This window comes from Cebus imitator, unplaced genomic scaffold (assembly GCF_001604975.1).
Source record: "Cebus imitator isolate Cc_AM_T3 unplaced genomic scaffold, Cebus_imitator-1.0 Scaffold519, whole genome shotgun sequence".
Classification (NCBI taxonomy): domain Eukaryota; kingdom Metazoa; phylum Chordata; class Mammalia; order Primates; family Cebidae; genus Cebus; species Cebus imitator.
Window position 1 is genome coordinate 742,580 of NW_016107834.1, and position 22,006 is coordinate 764,585.

At 39.1% G+C, this 22,006-nt stretch overlaps 1 long non-coding RNA gene and 1 other non-coding gene across 2 annotated transcripts in view; one reads left to right on the forward strand and one right to left on the reverse strand.

Annotated features, from left to right (window-relative positions):
- Window positions 1-2,746: 2,746 nt before the first annotated feature.
- LOC108293020 overlaps window positions 2,747-22,006 on the reverse strand; it is an 85,592-nt gene continuing 66,332 nt past the window's right edge. Inside the window, exon 2 of the long non-coding RNA XR_001820533.2 lies at window positions 2,747-3,136. This is a non-coding gene — a long non-coding RNA (uncharacterized LOC108293020). The remainder of the gene's footprint in view (window positions 3,137-22,006) is intronic.
- On the forward strand, window positions 8,012-8,119 carry LOC119468882. Its single transcript, XR_005197676.1, has one exon. It is a non-coding gene; the product is annotated as a U6 spliceosomal RNA (small nuclear RNA).

Consider the following 22,006-nt stretch of genomic DNA (forward strand, 5'->3'; position numbering starts at 1 on the left):
GTGTTTGCCCTTTCTGAGTTATTAAGACTACACGCATTGTTTAGTTCCATTCAGACACCTTGTTTTTGCTTTGTTTCTCATTCTTCCTGATAGAGCCACAACAATTCTAAGTACTACTGTGTTTTTATTGCCAAAACTTCTGAGTGGAGGTATGGAGGGCTCCATGCAAATACTGGAATTCTTTCAGAGAAGTAACAGTCATGCTGTTTGTTCTTTTTCATAGAGACAGCATCTCACTTTTGCTTTTTTTTTTTTTTAAATAGAGATAGCATCTCACTTTTGTTTGTATGTTTGTTTTACAGAGACAGGGTCTCACTATGTTGCCCAGGCTCATCTCAAACTTCTGGGCTCAAGTGATCTCCTACCTCAGCCTCCCAACATACTGGGATTATGGGCATGAACAACAGAGCCCAGGTTCATGTAGCATTCTTAAATGACCAAATAGACTCAGCTGAGGGAACTGAAGTAAAAATTATGAATATTCTGATTGAGATACAGAAGTAAATATAGTATTTCCATGCCCCTTGATCACTGATTGACCTACATTTAAGAATGTGAGCCAAACTAGTCAAGAGAATCCTTCTTTAGGACTTGTAATTTGATGCTAGGGAAAGAAACTCTTTTCTTTCTTGGGTTCCTAAACTGGCACTAGCCCATATAGACAAACATTGCACAGAAAGCAAGGGTAAGAGACCAGATGACTTTATGAATTTTGAGGATTGCCCTACTCACAGACTTTTCAGTTTTGTGAACCAATAAATTCCTCTTGCTGAAGCCAGTGTCTGTCATTTCAAATTCAAAAAAAATCTAATTTCTTTAGGACAACACCTAATGATCAGTCTCAAATTCTAGAGACACGCCTAGCTTGGAGGTTCTTCAGGAATCCTCATCTCTTCCGCAGCCTCCCACCCACTCCACAAATTCCATAACCTAGAAACAAAGTTTTTCATTTTACTTTACAGACAGATTTCATACCAGTCATCTATATCTTTTGTACTCCATAGAGCCCAGATTAAAACTCACACAAATTAGCAGGAGACCAAATATGCCTTGTAGTGATGACTGCTGTACATCAAAGAAAATGACTGAGGCAAATCTCCATCATTGTAGAGGTTTATTTTTCCAAGGTTGAGGATGTGCCTGGGAAAAAGACACAAGACACGGTGGAATCTGTAGCCTGTTCTTTTTTTCCCCAAAGAAGATTTTGAAGGCTTCAATATTTAAAGGAGAAAGGCAAGCAGGAGGGGAAAGGGGGAAGAAAAAAAGGGGGGAAGGCTATTGTCACACTCTCGTGAGGCTTTCAATTAGGCTGAGTCCATATGTTGTACATGAAAAGGAGGGGTAGAGGAAATAATTATGTATTCATCTCATATTCAGTAAGTCTGAATTTTTACATAAGATAAACACAGTAGAGGATGCAGTCAAATATGTATTCATCTTGGGGTGGGAGGGACAATTTCTAGTCTCCTCTTGTTCTAAACCTGTGAAGATAAGCTGTTAATTGACATTGTCAATGTGAAGGGGGCCTCCTGTGGAGACATGTGGCCTTCTATCTGTAGCTATCAAGTTTAAGAACAAAAGGAATGGCAGGATTGGGGGTATTTTTGTGACTCAGCTTCGAAGCTTAACTTTTCCCTGCGGCATAGTGAATTTGGGGTCCCAATATTTTATTTTCCTTTCACACTGCCTGTAGACAGATAAAAGGAGAGAGAAATTACATGAAGCCATCTGAAAGATAAGAAAACAGAAAAATATCGATATGATTCCTAGCCACCTCTTTTAGTCTCTGGAAACATCCTAGGGGCAGTATAATCATGGAAATGACAAAATTCCAGAACAATCTTATTTTTCTGAAAAACGATTAATTCTGTGAAAGAACTAACAAGAAAGCTGCCTCCTCCCAGTGATGTCGCCGCTTTAATTAGCCTGTAAGGGTCACGTCTGGTCACTGCAACCCTCTTCTGATAATGCACATGTCTCACTGGCTTCCTTAGGCTGGTGTTTTGTCAGCTCTGTTTCCTGTAGCCCATGAATTGTGTTGAGATGCAGCAGAGAGACTTCGTCAGGATAAAGGGGAAAGCAATAGGACAGTCTCTTGCGGCCTTGCATCCACCTGAATCTCTGTTTTAAAAAATTGTCTTTTATGTAGTAGGCTCCCAAAGAAAAGATGTGGGGATAAAAAGGTTTAGACAGTCTAAAATATTAGAAACTAGCTGCTTTAACTAAATATATATAGCATAAATCCAGGTACTGCATTTTTTAAGTATCCCAGATGTCAAAGGTCTTAGATAATGAAAGAAGGTACCACCGGTTTTACACAGTTGAAGGTACCTCTGGCACTGTAAATACATTCAATGTATTAATCTAAAAGCATCACCCACTTCTGCCAACCCTTTATTAGAAAATAAGATTCTGTTAATCTTGCTTTCCCGAGCATGCACCAACTGATGAGTTCTGCATTTGTTAAGAAGTAAAATAAAGATTGAGACAGGGCACTAGTGATGCCTCTGGGGTTTAATCACTTGGGCTTATCAGTCTTATGTGAAATTGTACCATTTGAGATCAGAAGCTCAGCATGCAAATAAACCTCTATTGTTCCGACACACAGGGACCTCCACACATAAGTAACATTTCAAGGTATTCTTCTTTACGTGTAATCAATAATACAAAAAACACCTGGGGTGACACTCTTTGGTACAAAAGAGAGGCAGAAAGAGGCTATGAGGAAACATTGGTTTGACAAGACTTTAAACACACTATGCTTTTAATACAACTATTCCCCAATACATCAGGAACTAAAGTTATTGTGACCTTGTTAATTTTACAATTCTGTCCTTTTCCATAACCAAAAAAGGCCTTAAAAGAAAGAGACGAACCTCTAATTCTTCGTCTTACTCCCCATCTTCAAAGCAGATTTTCTTTTCTCCCTTGTATTTAGATTCCATTCTTCTGCTTGAGGTAGTAAGTTCAGGGAATTTTCAAAGAGACAAAAGCTACTCAAAAGAATATAAATGTCAAAAACATGTAAATTTCTCCTGTTCCATTTTTCCCCAAGTCAGGAATGTCCTTTGTTGTCTCCTGGTCTGTTTCAGCTGGCTGACATCTCTGGTTGAGGAGCAATCATCCGGGCAGCATCCTTACAATGTAATGACAATCAGTTACCAAAAATGTGCAGGCACTGATAACAGGATTCAGAAGGGTCAGAAATGAGTGTAAGAAAATAGATATTTCAAACAAGTGCACAGCAGCTGCTGCCGACCTTGACTTAAATGCATCCAAAACATTTATTAATTTTCTTCTCTAAAACAAAGAGGAGCCAAATGAAATCCTGATAAAGGCTCATTGTGAAGAGGGGGAGAACACTTTACTGTTTAAATGGTATTCCTGCAGTTAAATTAAATTCTTCCAAAAACATCTTTTCTCCCACTTCTTCAGCCAAGAAGAGGGAGGTGTTAAGGAGGAGGAAAGATATATTTTCAGATTTATACCTTCTTTGAGGACGATTCTACAGTTTTTATACAGTAAAAACTAAACCAGGTACATATAAAAAACAGATACAAAAAAAAGTTTAGCAAACCCATTAGGACAATACCAAGAATTTATGCCAATTGGATGCCCTGCCAAAGAGGTAACAAGTATGCAAACATGAAAGCAGCTGCGGCAGTTAACTTTATTGAGTGCCTACTATACAGAGGCATCCGTTTAATTCAAAATGATTCTGCAAGCTTGGTAATACCCTTTATCTTGCAGGTGAAAAATCAAAGGCTTACGTAAGTTAACTTGCTCATGGCAAAGCGTTTAACATAAGGGGTCCAGGATTTAAAAGCAACTTGAGTCCAAAACCAGGAATGATAATCTTTGTGTTCTCTAGTGTAAAAAAAAGTCAAAAGATAAGTTGGGAAACCAGAATGGGGAGGGGTCTAGAGATCTTGTCACATTAAACAACTTTAGCCATTTAATCTAGAGAAAAGAAGCTTGGCAGGCTTTGTAGAAGCTGTGGGAAAATATCTGAAAGGCCACCATATGGGTGAGGAGAGACTTCCTTTTAATACATATGTTTCATTAAAAACAAACAATAATTTTTAGATTCTACTTCTAGCTGTCACAGAGAAGCTTCATTCATAGTAAACTTCCCACTGAAAACAACTATGAAATCTAAGAAAAATAAATTAACATTATTTTTAAAACTGTTTACATTCATCAGGGAATAACTAAAGCAGCTAGGATTTAATAGATCAAGATCCTGGCGAGAAGGAAAATGTATTGAGAAGATCCCTATATTCCTTATTTTTTCCCCTCCATAAGGCTCTTGCCAATTTTTAGAGAAAAGCATAGAGGCAGATCAGAAAGTAGCAATCAAGAGATTCTGGCACCCTCACTGATTGGAAAAAATCAAAATAAATGAGCTCAGGGCTACTTAGAAAGCTGGGATTTAACAGAAAATAAAAACATTTCAAGATCAATGTTTCTGAAAGTATGATAATTTGTCATTAGTAGAGTTGTTGCAGGAAAGGGGTCTCGATCCAGAACCATGAGAGGGTTTTTGGATCTTGTGAAAGAAAGAATTCAGGGTGAATCCATAAAGTGAAAGCATGTGTATTCGGAAAGTAAAGGAATGAAAGAATGGCTACTCCACAGAGCAGCCCTGAGAGCTGCTGGTTGCCCATTTCTATGGTTATTTCTTGAAAATATGCTAAACAAGAGGTGAGTTACTCATGGCTTCCCTTTTCAGACCATATAGGATAGCTTCATTTCATTTGTAAACATTATGGTGCTGGTGGGGGTATAGCAGTGAGGACAACCAGAGGTTGCTCTCGAGGCCATCTTGGTTTTGGTGGGTTTTGGCTGGCTTCTTTACTGCAGCCTTTTTTTATCAGCAAGGTCTTTATGATCTATATTTTGTGCCAATCTCCCATCTCATCCTGCGACTTAGAATGCCTTAACCATCTGGGAATGCAGCTCAGCAGGTCTCAGTCTCATTTTACCTAGCTCCTATTTAAGATGGAGTTGGTCTGGGTCACACGCCTCTGACAAAGTAACATTAGAAAACTGCTAAAGGAGGTTCTTTCGGCAGAAGGAAGATGATTCCCAATAGAAGAACACTTGCAGAAAAGAAGAGTAAATACATGGATTAATTTAAATAACAGGTGACTAATAAAACTGTATCTTGGCCAGGTGCAGTGGCTCACACCTATAATCCCAGCACTTTGGGAGGCTGACGGGGGAGGATCACAAGGTCAAGAGATTGAGACTGTCCTGGCCAACATGGTGAAACCCTGTCACTACTAAAAAAAAATATACAAAAATTAGCTGGGCGTGGTAACTCGAGCCTGTAGTCCCAGCTACTACAGGAGGCTGAGGCAGGAGAAACGCTTGAACCTGGGAGGCAGAGGTTGCAGTGAGCCGAGATCATACCACTGTACTCTAGCCTAGTGCCTGGTGACAGAGGGAGACTCTGTCTCAAAAAAAACGGAAAGTGGTCTCAGTGGAGTAGTGGGAACGAAAATCTTGCCTGGTGGATTGAAGAGATCATGGGACATGAGAAGTACGAAAAAAAAAAAAAAAAAAAAAAGTCATCTTGTGCAAATAAATTATACACATACAAATGTAGCATATTTTATACATAATTTAAACGTGACAACAACACAAAAAAATGGAAGAGAATGGTAAATAGAGTTACAGTTTTTAAGCTTTGATTTATCCTAGAAATGGTAAAAGTAAAATTTGAAGTAGACTAGGTCAAAAAAGTATCTTGTAATGTTTAGGACAGATTCTAAAATATAGCTGTTATAAAATAAAACTTTATAAAGAGAAGAGGCTGATCACTCATGTAATCCTAGTACTTAAGGGAGTCCGAGGCAGGAAGATTACTTGAGCCCAGAAGTTTGAGACCAGCCTGGGCAACATGGTGAGACTCTGTCTCTACAAAAAAAAACACAAAAATTAGCCAAGCATGGTGGTGCATGCTGGTGGTCTCAGCTACTCGGGAGGCTGAAGTGAGAGGATTACTTGAACCCAGGGGATTGAGGCTACAGTGAGCCATATCTTGCCACTGTTGTCCAGCCTGGGCAACAGAGCAAGACTCTATCTTTAAAAAAAGCGAGAGAAAGAAGACAATAGAGGCAAAAGAGTAATATTAAAATGTTTGATTAATTTAAAAGACTAAAGATCAGAAAAAAAATATAACAGGTGGAACACATAGAAAATACACTAAGATAACAGATTTAAAGCCAAATATATCAACAATTACATTAAATATAAATGGACATTAAATATCCTTTAAAAACACAAACATGGCCATATTGAGAAATAAATAATAATAACTGTATCAAATGTTGCTTGCAGGAGACATATCTAAGAACCAGAAGGGGCCAAAAAGAGGGTACCTTGCAAATACCAATCAAAAGAAAGCTGCTGTAGGTACAGTAACATGAAACCAAGATTTCAAGATGAGAAGTATTATTACCAGTAAAAAGGCAGAGTTTGAAAGAACCAAAGGTTAATTTTGGTGGAATGTAACTGTGTATATCCTTAATAACACAGGCTCGAATATAAATCACAAACTGATCAAACTGAAAGGAGAAACAAAAATGTGCATTCATAGGTTGAGAACAGCTCCCTATCAGTAACTGATAGAACAAAAAGAAAAATGAAAAGATATATTTTTGAACAAGCCAATTAACCAATGATACCTAACTGGTATGTATACAGAACACTATACCAGCAGCTGTGGAACACACATGCTGTTAAAATGCACATGCTTATTCACCAAAATGGGCCATGAAGCCAGAATCAGTACTCCGAGCACAGTAGAAGTAAGTTAGAAATCAGCAACCAAGAGATAACTAGAAAATCACCAAATGTTTATAAATTAAGCAATCGTTTTCTAAATGACCCACAAGTCAGAGAAGAAATAACAAAGCAAATTAGAAAATATTTTAAGCTGAATAATTAAATATAGAATTATATATTTAAGTTTTAAATATAGAATTATATTAAAAGTATAGCTATCAGAATTTGTGGAATGTAGATAAAATAGTGCTTACAGAGAAATTTATAAAATCAAACACATACTTTGAAAAAAAACCTGAAAAAATTATTTAATCATCTCCTAAGAAGCTAAAAAGCATACAAATTAAATGCAAAAAAAAAGTAGAAGGGAATGTTAATGAGAAAAAACTCAAAATAGAAAACACACAATTTAAAAATTGGTATTTTTGAGAGATTAATAAAACAGATAAACACCTATCAAGACTCATTACAAAGAAATCAGAGAAAACTCTTCTTAAAAATTGCAGGAATTTAAAAGGGACATCATTAGAGATCTTAAAAGTATTTAAAAGGTAAGAACTTACAGCCTTCAGATAAGATGTAGAAGGTCTTGAGGGACCATTTCTCCTACCAGATAAACTTTAAAAATTACTGGATCATCTCCCCCATATCAAAGATTGGATAGTTGCAGATGAAAAAATGATGCAAAATTAAATCACAGGGGAGGATAAGATATATCTAGGTGAGCAGGTATCAGTGGCCAAATTCTCTTCTGCTGAATTTCCACAGGGGCTGGTGGAAGACTGGGCTTATATCACTCTCTGGAACTCTGCTATGATACAAGAAAGCAGACCTTGTGGGCTGGTATGAAGGGATTGAAGTCCTCAGGAGTTTGAAATGCAAAGAACTAGTTCTTCTTCCCTGCTGAGTTTTCCCCATGAAACTTTCGGTGAGTGTGTGGAAATGGTATGAAAACAGAATTGGAAAAGCAGAGTAAGCACTCTGTAGTCTTCTGGTGCTTAGATCCCAAGGTCCCACTAGAAAAGGTAGTTTCTAATACATACAGTACAGAACAAGTTAGCCCTAAAGCTATTTGAAAACACAGGTGAAATAAAGCTAACTAAAGCTGTATCCCAGCCCACAAACCAGCTCAAATTCTATCTGGATTATAAAGATTGACGTATTTTCCTAAATTATAGTCAAAGGAAAGAACGTGTCATCCCTTTTAGAAGATAGTATTGTGCTCACTTTGGTAGCACATATACTAAACTTGAAACAATACACAGAAGATTAACCATGGCCCCTGCACAAGGATGACACACAAATCCGTGAAGCACATTCCATATTTTAAAAATTGAGTTTATGTCCTTTGCAGGGACATGGATAAAGCTGGAAGCCACCACTCTCAGCAAACTGACACAGGAACAGAAAACCAAACCATGTGTTCTCACTTATAAGTGGGAGTTGAGCAATGAGAACACATGGGCACAGCGATGGGGTGGGGGAACAGACATCACACACTGGGGCCTGTCAGGGGATGGGGCACAAGGGGAGGGAGAGCATTAGGACAAAAACCTAGTGCATACGGGACTTAAAACCTAGATGACGGGTTGATAGATGCAATAAACCACCATGGCACATGAATAACTGTATTAGCAAACCTGCACATCTGCACATTCTGCACATGTATCCCAGAACTTAAAGTAAAAATTATTTTTATATTATATATATAATTAATTTATTCCTTTTTTACATATATATATATATATATATATATATGTAAAAAAGGAATAAAATAAAAAGCAGTATACCAAGGGCCACAGAGTTTTTTTAACTACATAATTTCTGGCATCCAATAAAAAGTTATAAAGTAAGTGAAGAAGCAGGATATAACTCCTAATCGAGAGGAAAAAGAACTGAATAATAGCAGGTCCACTAATGGTTCAAATATTGGAATAAACAAAGACTTTAAGATAACTATTGAAATATATTAAAGAAATCTGAGGACAGGATTGACAAAATGGATAAAAAGAATGAGAATTTCAAAAGATAAGGCCGCTAAAATAGAATGAAGTGAAAATTCTATAACTGAAACAACTACAATGCATTGAATTAGAAATGTATTTAATAGAGCTAAAGCAGAATGGACACAGCAGAGAAAACAATATCAGTTCATTTATCCAGGTCATTGCAAACTGATTGACAATCAAAAATAAAGGAAAAATTTTAAGATGCGCACATAAATTCTTAAATGTAAACATAGAAAATAGATTATATTTAGTAGAACAACAATGAAACTCATGGCTGACTTTTATCAGAAAACAACTGGTGACAGCTGGGTATAGTGGTGGGTACCTGTAGTTCCAGCTACCTGGGAGGCTGAGGCAGGAGAATCGCTTAAGTTGAAGAATTCACATTTAGTCTGAGCCACACAGCCAGATCCTGTCTCTTAAAAAAAGAATGGAAGACAAAAGACAATGGAAATTATATCTTCAAAGTGCTAAAAGAAAACAAAAACTAGAATTCGATAAATGAAGTGCATGTAGACATTTTTAAACAAACGAAAGGTGAGAAAATATGTCACCAGCTTTTGAAGCTAAAAGGAAATAACTTAAGATGAAAGAAAGATCTGCAGGAAGGAATGAAGAATGCCAAAAAGGTCAAATATGTGCTTTAATATAAAATAATACTTTAAATTTTCAAAATTATTGACTATTAAAGACCACAGGCTGGGCACAGTGGTTCACACCTATAATCTCAACACTTTAGGAGGTCAAGACAGGTGAATTGCTTGAGCTCGGGAGTTCAAGACCAGCCTGACAAACACGGTGAAACACCATTTCTGCAAAAAATACAAAAATTAACTGAGCATGGTGGTGCGCACCTGTAGTCCCAGCTACTCAGGATGCTGAGGTGGGAGGATGGCTTGAGCCCAGGAGGTGGAGGTTGCAGTGGGCTGAGATTGTGCCAGTGCACTCTAGCCTAGGCAACAGAGCAAGACCCTGTGAATAAAAAAAGAAGGAAAGGAAAAGAGACCAAAGCAAAACCAAATGAAGTTTAGGAGTTATAATATATAGAGAAATAAAACATATGACATCAATAGCGCAATGAACTAAAGAGAGATTAAGTAGAATTTTTTTTTTAAACAAAGTTTTTACATTGTTCACAAAGTGGCAAAATACTAATTTGATTCTTGTGATAAATTGGGTTGGTAAGTGGAGGATGCATATAGTAATCACTACAGCAGTGGTTCTCAACCTTTGGCGATTCTCCAACCCCCACCCCAGCCAAGGAACCTTGTCACAACCGGAGTGGGAGGACAGTTGCTACTGTCATCTACTGGGAAGTGGTTTTGTTTTTATGAAAATTTTGTAGATGTGGAAACAGACTCCTAGAAGTTAAATAATTTTTTTAACACTGCCTGTGATAAACACTGGCTCCCCAAAGACGTCCACGTTCGAATCCCCGGAATCAGTGAATATGTTACCTTATGTTACCCTAAAGGTCTTACAGATGTGTTAAGGATCTCAAGATGGGAAAATTATTCTGGATTATCTTGGTGGGTCAAACGTCATCACAAGAGCTTTTATAAGATGAAGGCAGTTGGGTCAGAGAACATATTATGATGAAAGAAGTAGTGAGGGAAAGAAAGGGGATAGGAGAGAGACTGAGAATGAATGAAAATGCCACATTTCTAGCTTTGAAGATGAAGGAAGGGGCCTCAAGCCAAGGGATGGAGGCACCTTCTAGAAGCCAGAAAGTTAAGGAAATGGGTTTTTCCCGAGAGCCTCCTGACACAGCACAGCCCTGCTGACACCTTGACCTCAAGCCCATTAAAAATCATTTCAGACTTCTGACCTAAAGAACTGTAAGAAAATAAAACTGTATTTTTAAGCCATTAAGTTTGTGGTAATTCATTATAGCAGTAATGGGAAATTAATACACCTATCCAAGTAGGATTTGCTTCTCGGTTTTTCTGTGTCCCCAGTCTATGCCTTTAATCACAAAACGGACATAGTTACCATAATGGGAAGAAAAGCTAAAGCGTTTATCAGAATGTTTTTGCCCTGCAGATATCGCTGGTATTGCCTAAGTGATCATGGTGCTCCTAGAATTGAAATAGACAGGCAACCTACTAAAGCCTTATTTAACTTGTATAAATGTTACATACAGTAGAAAGAATCCAGCAACAAGCAGACAACTCATAAGAAATTCCTAAATAATCTTAAAATTTATATATATATAACATACATACATGTATTAAAAGAAACACTTCCGTTGAATTAAATTTAAAAGAGTTTAATTGAGCAATGATTGATTTGCAAATCAGGCAGCCGCCAGAATCACAAAAGATTCAGAGAGACTCCAGTGCAGCCATGTGGTCGAAGATTTATGGACAGCAAAACAAAAATGATGTACAGAAAATGGAAGTGCGGTACAGAAACAACTGGATTGGCTACAGCTCTGTATTTGCCTCGTTTGAACAGTTCAAATAAGGTTGGCTACATTTGATTGGCTGACACTCAGCGATTACACCTCCACTTGTTATAGTTCACAACATACGGAAAAATCTTTAGGCTGAACTTAAATATGTAAGGAGGCAGCTTTAGGCTAAACTTGATATAACACATATATACACGTAGAAATATATATGTGTATGTATATACACTATATACACACATATTCTATGGATATTTATATAGATATGTGTGTGTATTTCCATGTATATGAGCAAAATATCCTTGAAAAAAATACATAAGCTGTTTAGAAAGTTATATCCAAGAAGGGGAAACTGAGTTCCTAGAAGATAAAGGTAGGAGTTTGTTTTAGTTAGACAGCCTTTTATACTTTGTAAATGTTGATCCTTGTAAGTATATCGCTGATTTTTTAAAAATATACACACAAAATTTAAAAAATAAAGAATTCTTCTCTTATACTATTGAGGCTAAGAAAATGATACCCCAAAATGAAGGCTTCAAAAGCAGCCCAGAAGCTTCTCTTTCAAAAGTTTCTGACATTCTCTTGGCCTATCACTGGCCCCTCATTCTCCCCGAGGCTAGCAATAGAAACTAGAATCTCTCTTCCCTCCAAGGTGGATCACAAAAACCAGAACCCCTTTTTCCCAAAGCCAGCCATAGGACCTAAAAGTATTGCTCGAACTTTTCCCCCACGTTTCTGTGTAAAAACCGACCATACAGAAATTATTGATCTTGTCTGATTACAGATCATAAGTCCACCATTCCAGGGAAGGTCCTGCCCCATACCCAGAAGGAAGGATACTGCTTTGACAGGACAAGAAGAAAACTAGACAGACAGGCCTTGCTGGGTTGCCCCTTCTGGTCTATTAGCATTAGATCTCACACTTTTTGTTCAATCCTATTTCTGTAGGGTTGTCCATACTTTATTGAACCAAAGCATAAGAATGGACAATTTCCCCTGTATCTGAAGGCTCCCACGGACATCAATTCATTTGTTCACCTTTTCTCCTGCGAATCTGCCTTTTGTTGGCTGATTGTCAGCGAACCTTTGGAGGCCAAAGAAGTTTGCCCTTTGCCTTTGTAATACCTCTGTCAGCAAGAGTCGAAAGAGACTCCATGTGTTTTCCCCAAGACCCTAAACCATTTCCACCATCCAACCTTCACTCTCTGCCTTGAGAAAGTGAGGCCTAATCACTGTGTATGCCTTTCATTCCTGTTTCCAGAGGAAGCTCAGACTCTAGGGGAGCCCCCATTTCCTATGGCTCTCTGTACCAGTATAATCCCTCCCACTGCCTCCTCACCATCCTTCCTTGCTTTATCTTCTCCACAGCATTGATCACTAATCTGGTCATCTATAACTTACTTCTTTATCTGCATAATCACCTGTATCCCTCTAATAGAAACTGAGCTCTATCAGGGCAAAGATTCTTGTCTGCCTTGTTCACTCCTGTACCCCAAGCATGAGTAAGAATGCCTGGACTTAATAGGCTCCCAATAAACACTTAATAACAGAGGAAGAAAGGGAGTGAGTGATCATTGAGTACTGTGCTGGGAACCACAGCTTTGCTGGCACTAAAGTGAAGAAGAGATGAACAGAGGGGGGTGTATTCCCTATGACCACCCATCCATCTGCCTGGCAAGGACTGAGTAGAAGAAGAAACTGCTGTCAAGGCATGTCCTGTTATATGTCAGATCCCTCCACATTCTTCCACCTTGCAGCATGAAAAAATGCCTGGAAACCAACTAGTCAAGTGGCAGGGTTTGAAGGATAAGGAGTCCTATGGCTGGGAAACTGCGGATGTGAGAAAGGGAGCACAATTATACCCACATTTGTAACAGGTAGTAGAGCACCGTGAGCAACCTGAACATTGAATTTTAATATAGCATTAAGAGAGAAAATAAAAACCTGCAGAAAGAATCACTGAATGTGGTATTTGGTATTTGCCGCATCATTTGTGTTAATCACAGAACATTTCTCAAGGGAGGAGCTCATAACATTTCTTATATACAAATATATACCTCATATAAGTGTCTTATGAGAATATCATCTGGGAAAAACTGAATCACTCAACAAATATTTACTGACGGCCTTCTGTGTACCAGGTACTTTCACTTGTGTTTCCAGTTTCTTTCCTGTACCAGGCACTGTGCTAGTCCCTGGGAAATGACTCTCAATAAGCCAGAGGAGGCCCTTATGAAATTTACATTCTAATAGAGAAGCCTAGCACTCACCAAGGCACAAAAACCACAGACGGTCATTTCAGACGATGACTTGTGATGCATTTGGGGGGCCTGGAGATTCCTACTTGAGGATGGGCACGACGAAGGCAGAGACACCAGCGGGTTCTCATCCTGCTGGCATCCCTCGGTGCAGCTGCTTGCTCCCCACAATGTGATACTAAGAACATTAGCAAGGGCATTATCTGGGAGCTTCTAAGAGCTGCAGCATCTCAAGCCTCCTGAAAGAACTTTAACCAATCTGCATTTTAACAAGATCCCCAGGGTTTGTGAGCACACTAAAGTTTGAAAACTACTCTTCAGGACTGCTTCTAACTGCCCGTATTTGCATATTCCCACTGCTCTTTCTGCATAACAAGGAGCAATCGGAAGGGCTCTCTCCCTCCCCTGTGATCCTGTACAAGGAAAGGGGTATGAAAATGTTCAAGCCCCACAGCCCTCATGGGGGTAACCCTGAGGCAGCATTTTATGTCTTTCCCAGAGCTTCCCACAGGATGAAGCTGGGTGGCCTGCAGTGGTGGCTGGTCCCTCTTGCCACTGATTTCCCCTGCTACTGCCTTCTCTGCCTCCCAAGCCAACTGCTGTCATCTGCTTGCTTGTCTCAGAGTGCTCCGAAGGGAACCCGAGTAAGACAGGAGCCTCTCTGAAGGGGTGATGTGAGCTGAGACCTGAAATGAAAGGGGCCACCTGGTAAAGAGCTGAGAGAGGGAGCAGTCAGCGGAAAGGCCCCGAGGCTGGGAAAAACTGCAGCGCTCAAAGACCAGAATGGAGAACAGAGGCAGGAACACCGTGGGGAGCCCTGTGGGGGATGGATACAGAAGTGCAAGAGTAGAGAGGAGAAGAGTGGATGCTGATTGCACTAATGCAGTGAGATGATTGTGGCTCAGACACATCAGGTGGGAGCAAAAGGACCAGAGGCAGGAGGAAGAGTGCTGACCTGCTGCAAAGTCAGGGTTGAAAAACAAACTGTGCAAAATATTCACACACTCAGCGAGCTTTTGATGGATGCATAAAATTAAGCAAATCCTCCAGTCTTACCTGTCTTTACACTAGGGATGCGTAAGCTAATGGCTGCACCCCAAAAGTTAGCTCCTTATGTTAAAATGCCCAGCACTCACTAACATTTCTTTCCCTAAAAATCTAGAAAATGTTCAAAGAGAAGTTAACTATTGGGGCTCAGAAAACTATACTTCAAAACGAAGGCCCCAGAAGCAAAAGGTTTTTTTCTGACCTTCTTCTGCTTTTCTGTCTCTAAGTCCCATTCTCTCCTGAGGCTAGCCACAGACACTAGAATCCCTCTTCCCAAGGCTGGTCATAGAAACTAGAAGCTCTTTTGCCCCCCGAAGACAGCCATAAAGCCTAAAAATGTCACTCTATTTTTCCTTTGCCTTTCTATGCAAAAACTGGCCATAAAGACATGATCTGGCTTACCTTGTTTAACTGTAGGTTGTAAGATCCCATTTCAGTGAGGGTTTCACCCTACACCCAGAAGGAATGATTCTGCACAGAGAGAATCTGACAGACAAGAATCTAGACAGACAGGCCTTGCTGGGTTTCCCCACTCTGTCTATTAACAGTAGATTACATATTTTTGTCCAATCCTATTTCTACATGGCTGTCCATACTTTGTTGAACCTAAGCATAAAAATGGGTGTTCCCCTGTATCCTGGGTCTTCATCCTGCAGACTCCTGTGTATACGCATTAAGTAAATGTGCATGCCTTTTCTTCAGTTAAGTCTGCCTTTTAGCTGGGTACAGAGGCTTATGCCTGTTATCTCAACACTTTGAGAGGCTGAGGCAGGAGCCTAGGAATTTGAGACCAAGCTGGGCGACATAGGGAGACCCTATCTCTACAAAAAAAAGGAAAAAAAAAAATTAGCAGCATGGTGGTTTGTGCCTGTGGTCCCAGCTACTCATGAGAATGAGGCTGCAGTGAGCTGTGATCATGCCACTGCACTCTAGCCTGGGCAACAGAGACTAGGCAACATAGTGAGATCCTGTCTCGAAAACGAGAAAAAAAAAATTAAAAAAAATTAACCTGGCTTTTGTGAGCTGATTTTTCAGCAAAACTTCAGAGGGCCAAGGGAACACAGTAATAACTATACAACAATAACTAAGATAATCATGAACTCACTTCTTGGCTTTTGTGTTCCTGAACTTAGACTAATTTTTATTCATTTAACAAACATGTATTAGGTAACACCTGTTGGCAGGTACTGTGGAGTCCAAGACAGGCCAGATACGGTTGCAGCAGAGAGCAGCCCCAGTGATCAAAATTCCACATGGTAAGTGTGATGAACACACTACGAACAAAGGGGTAGGCAACCACTGAAAGAAGTATCCAACCGTTTTATTGGGACCTGGAGAAAGCTTAACAGAAAAGGCAAAATGAAACTGACATTTTAATTGGATTTAAAGAGTGAGGGAAAGTTTGTCAGTCAAGGAAAAGAGGGAAAAGAAGAGCAGTTAACTGAAGGAAAGTTCAGTAGTGCTGGAATATCCAAGCCGCAGGCAGTGAGTAGGGGAACTGTGTGTTAAAGTGCTTTCCTAACTTCAGGACTTCTTGAAGCCCTTGATGTGTGCTTGTGGTTTCTTCCTGCGAAAGGCATAAGGTTAGGAAGAATCCTTAGGAGAAAGGATTCGAGGGCAAAGAATTCTTCCTAACCATATTTAACCACAGACAGGGCCATTTAATGTTTTTAATCAAAAATGAAATAGATTACCTCCAGGTAAGAAAATTATGCCAATTCACGTTACGGTGTCACTTACATGCCAAACCCAGGCATCAGGAGTAAATAACTGAAAGAGTTTTTTAAGAAAAGACTATCAATATGGACAGACTGGCGTTTTACAAAGCTAATAGTAAAAGCAGAGATGGTTAGCTTGCATTATGAAAGCAATTATAACAGGATTAAAGAAAATCCCATAATTTCTGCCAAGAATACATTCCAATCTTAAGAAACGCTCCCTATCAAGTTCTTCAGTGTATCTCACTTAAGTCTTTCTTGATGCAAATTAAGTTCATGTATCATCCCTGCATCCTCCTTTATATAGCATTATTCATTCTGCAGATTATACAGATCAGTTTCCTCCTTCCTAACTCTAGAAAAACTCTAACTAAATAAAAGTACACCAGAGAAACACAGTGGGTGAACACTATCAGATGACTTTCAAATTTAAAAAAAAAAAAAAAAAAAAGATGGCTAATTTGGTTTTCTGTGCATTTGTTGGAGAGCTGATTCCTTCCTAGACATGAATTTTCTTAAAAGTCAATTTCTTCCTTCTTATGATGATTTTAGTTTTTTCTGAACACTATTGTCTGTAAATATTTTCATAAAACAGACTGTGTTGTCCAATGACAGGACTGCATGTTCTTCTCACCAACCCCTTTTGAGATCAGGAATAGAAGTGCTTTGTCGCCAGCTATAAGACTCTGAAAAGATGACTGCTCCGTTTGCACCTCACCTTTCTAAGCTGTCAAATCAAAGTGTCTACAGTAGGCCATTTCCAAAGCCTGTCCTGTGGCTATGAGCCTTAAAACTGCTCTCTCAGACTGTCAGCTCTCCTGTCTATTCCCAGGGTTCAGAGAGGCTTTCAGGTGCTTCCCTTTTATAGCTTCCTTCCTAGCATATTCAGAACAGAAAATTACCTAGTACTGAAAAGTTGTTAGCAATCTTAACTTTCCCAACCTCTCCTAGATCAAACGAGGTTAACTGGATATTCAGAATTACTGGTCTCCTACCCCTCAAACAGCTGGGCAATGCATTTTCTTTTCCTTGGATTAAAAAAAAATAAATAAAGCGTTGTACTTGCCAAAGACAAGGAACGCCTATGCGTCTCCCAAGGAACTTTCCCTCATTGTGCTAGAGCCAATCAGCCCAAACCAGAAGTGGGAGGCAAAATAATTTAAGTCAGAAGATAAAACATTAAGTTATAATCTAGAGAGATTATAGTTTATTATCTTAGGAGTCCCATATCTGGCCCACAGATGGGTCTTGATGTTTTACATTAGAACCAGCATGTGTAAATGACAAAAATTTACATAAAAGTCCAGATTTCCCATTTGTCTTAAAAATCTGAAGATCCACCTGTGTAAGGATGCCATCACCTCACTGGCATGCGACACTGCTGGTACCTTTATACGTTCCCTATTGTCTCCCTCACATGCGGCAAAGGTCATTTATTTGACTGGTTTCATCATGTTTTTGTGGTCCTTTTTTAAACCATAGAAGACATTCTTTCTGAATCAATATTGGGGAAAGTAAAAGATACACTAAGTGGCCTGATTAAGAAAACAGGAAATAGCAAATGTATATCCCGAAGAAAAGAGCACCCCTTCTTATTCATTAGGCTAAGCAGGAGTCCACGTGATTCTTCTGCCTGCCTGACCCTATGGGCATGTAAGTTTGAGATCCTGATGTGGCAATTCGGGGAGCCCAGGGTTGCAGAAACCACCCCTGAATCAGCTATTCCTTCTCCATGACTTCACCCCTTCTTCCATGAAGAAAGCTGTTTGTGCTAGATGGTACCCTCCTCATTTGGACAGAAAATCTAAGATTGTGTTCTAACAAAACCCAAAAGTCTCTGAAAAGGAGAAGACAACCTGATTCAGTTTCTGCCAGGGTAAGTAAAGACAATACTGACACCCAGTGGTCCATTAACCAGCTCCAATTAACACCCTCAGATTTCCAAGGACTGCAGAGTGTTTAGGTGCTGCCAAAACCTTCTTCATGTCCTCAAGATATAAGGAACAGAAGATCACCAAAAATTAATGATATTGAAACACAAGTTCGTCTTCTAGACCTCTCTGGTGAGGATCTGGTATATCTTGTCTGGCTTAAACATATTCATTATATCAAAGCATTTGTACTCAACAATGTGTTTCTCTTACATAATGAAAACAAATATGCTTTTGAAAATGCAAGGCCTATTTCCCAGGATGTAAAAGCCCAAATACCCTAAACTGTTTTTTTATGATTTCTTTGATTTATTAATTAGTCTTCTAAACCCTGAAAGTAAATAATAAACATCTGAGATTATGAGGACAGGAACTCCATTTGACTAGTTTTGTGACCATCTCAGCACAACCTCAAATCCTTAAATTTGGAATAATGAGATTACTACAGGAGTGAGGGCTGAGGCAGAAATGGCAAGAGAAACACATTTTAAGAACGTCTTTCACTTCCAATGGGCTAATAATTACCAGAGTTTAAAAATCAGCATGATCTAAAATATAACACTTGGTGACATTTAGTCTGACTGCTGATTGAACTAAAATAAAAGAATAACAAAAATGTATTTTAGTAATTATTATTTCACATTGAAAGCTTTTGATTTTGTCAAAAAGGATAAGTGGCCTGGCCTTCCAATCCTAACCTAAGCTGACATTTCATTGTAATACTCCAAATCAGACTTCAGAATATGTCACTGGTGAGAAGTGTGGGACGACTTCATGCGAGTTAAAAGAAACCTAAGGATCGTGCGTTTTTATTAGTGAAAAAGGCAACAGCTGGTATTGTGACACTAACGAAAGCCTCAAGACAGATACTCAGGTAAAGAAAAAGTAGTATGACTCATAGACTCCCTCTCTGATCATACACAATGAAACTAAGGGAAAAAATTACAAAATAAATAAATCAGCCACAACCAAAAAAGAGAATTGAATGCCATAATATGCAAAAGACAGTGGCCTAGAAAGGAGACTGGCTCCAGTCCTATACCCCAGAGGCTGCTGAATCTCCCAAGAATGCTCCTTGATATTCCCACATTAGACAAGAAATGCAAGGAGAGCGATATCTTCTTTGCCTCTTTTGACTTCAAGGAAGTACACAGAAATGGCCTAGGTGGGGAAAAGTGAAAAGAGAAGAGAAAAGTTAAACTGAGCCCCTTGGGCAGAAGCATGGGCTACTAGACTACATGCTAAATTGGGGGAACCATTTAGAAGATATTATTACCCTGTGCTTCATTAAGTGGCGCAATCCCAGGTTTAGGACAGAAAGCAAAATGTAAGCAAGAGGAACAGAAACCAGTTTCTGTAAGAATGATTGCAACCAACCCTAGCTGACTGTTCTCTTGCCCTACCCCATCCACAGGCTACGGAGAGGGGAACAGAAAACCAAGCCTTCTAGCTGCGGCCAGAGGATGAGGCTAAGTCTCAGAAAATGGTGGAAGGAGGGCCCGAGAGAATTCATTCAGAACATCAGAGAAGGAGGTAAGATACAGTGCAGTTCTTAGAGAAGAGTAATGCAAAAAAGGAATAACGTGTTAACCTGCAAATATCTGAGTCAGCACAGCATGAAAAAGAAATTAAAAAGATGAATATTTGGGGGCCAGCCTCGGTAGCTCACACCTGAAATCTCGGCAGTTTGAGAGACTAAGGCAAGGGGGTCACTTGAGGCCAGGAGTACAAGACCAGCCCGGGCACCCCAGCAAGACCCCATCTCTATAAAATATAAAAAATAACAATTAGCCAGGCATGTTAGAGCAGTCCTGTAGTCCCAGCTACTCTGGAGGCCGAAGTGGGAGGACTGCTTCCGCCTGGGAGGTAGAGGCTACAGTGAGCTATGATCGTGCCACTGCGCTCCAGCCTGGGCAACAAGTGAGACACTGTCTTTAAAAAATAAATTAACAAAATACAAATAAAAAATTATTCAAGTTTGGAGGCAGAAAATGAACTCAAAACTTCTAGTAATCTATAATCCCTCCTTAAAATTAAAAAAAAAGAGAGATAGAGAAAATTGTTTGATGAAATAATGAAATCCAGCCAAGAAACCAAAATAAAGACATCGGCTGTAGAGAAGCCCAGATGAAACAACCCGGAGTGAGCATTGAATCAATTTACATATAGGATTAATCAAAATAACACTGGAAGTTAGGACTGGAAAGTAAAATAAGAATGTTATAAACCTTGATAATGTATTTTAAAAAAGCAATTCATAGTATTTCAAGAAATGAACAGGTACCAACAAATACTGGATAAAATTTAAATGCAGTTTAAAAAATGAGACCAATCTGTTAAATGTCTGACCTCATTTTTCTTAACATTCAATATACTTAACAAATAGTGATAAAGATCTTCATGGGAGCCACTGTGCTAGACCCTAGGAATCCAATATGAATAAGACATGGCCCCTGCCTTTCAAAGATATCTAATCTTTGGACAAAAATAACTATCATATTTTAACATTTTATTAAATGTTTTACATTAGCCTCATGATAGTCATTTGCATCCTAGTATAAAAGAGGCACAGATCAAGGTGCTTAACATGTGTATCATGGATTCCTCACAACAGAGCTATAGAAAAGATACATTATTGTCTTAATTTTATAAGGAAGGAAGAAGTTTTATTTTGTTTTGTTTTTGTTTTTTGAGACTGGGTCTCGCTCTGTCACCCAGGCTGGGAAGCAGTGGTGCAACCTCGGCTCACCACAGCCTCTGCCTCCTAAGTTGAAGTGATTGTCTTGCCTCAGCCTTCCAAGTAGCTGGGATTACAGGCACGCACCACCATGCCCAAGTACTTTTTGTATTTTTAGTAGAGACAGAGTTTCATCATGTTGGCCAAGCTGGTCTTGAACTCCTGACCTCAGGTGATCCACCTGCCTCAGCCTCCCTAAGTGCTGGGATTACAGGCGTGAGCCACTGCACCTGGCAGAAGGAAGAAGTATTTATCTACAGCTTATGAAGTTCAATTTTACTTCCATTTCTGTTAAATTCAAGTAAAATTTTGAAGAGTGTTTTATAAAAGAAGGAACAAAAATAAGGAAAAAATAAAAGAAAACAAGGAGGGAAGGGAGGAAAGACAGGAGAAAAAAACAGGATCAAGTTTTAGCTCAACTGTTAATTAGCTTGCCACGAAAAGAATAAAATACCTAGGAATACACCTCACTAGAAAGGTGAAAGACCTCTACAAGGAGAGCTACAAATCACTGCTCAAAGAAATCAGAGAGGACACAAACAAATGGAAAAACATTCCATGCTAATGGATAGGAAGAATTATTGTTAAAATGGCCCCACTTCCCAAAGCAATTTATAGATTCAATGCTACACCTATTGAACTACCATTGACATTCTTCACAGAACTAGAGAAAACTATTTTAAAATTCATATGGAATCAAAAAAGAGCCTGAATAGACAAAACAATCCTAAGCAAAAAGAACAATGCTGGAGGCATCACATCACTGGACTTCAAACTATACTACAGGGCTACAGTAACCAAAATAACTTGACACTGGCACAAAAACAGACACATAGACCAATGGAACAGAATAGAGAACCCAGAAGTAAGACCACACACCTACAACTATCTGATCCTCAACAAACCTGACAAAAACAAGCAATGGGGAAAGGACTCCCTATTCAATAAATGGTGCTCAGATAACTGGCTAGCCATATGCAGAAGACTGAAAATGGACCCCTTCTTTATAAAAAAAAATTAACTCAAGATGGATTAAAGACTGAAAGGTAAGACCCAAAACTATAAAAATCCTGGAAAACAATCTGGGCAATACCATTCAGGACA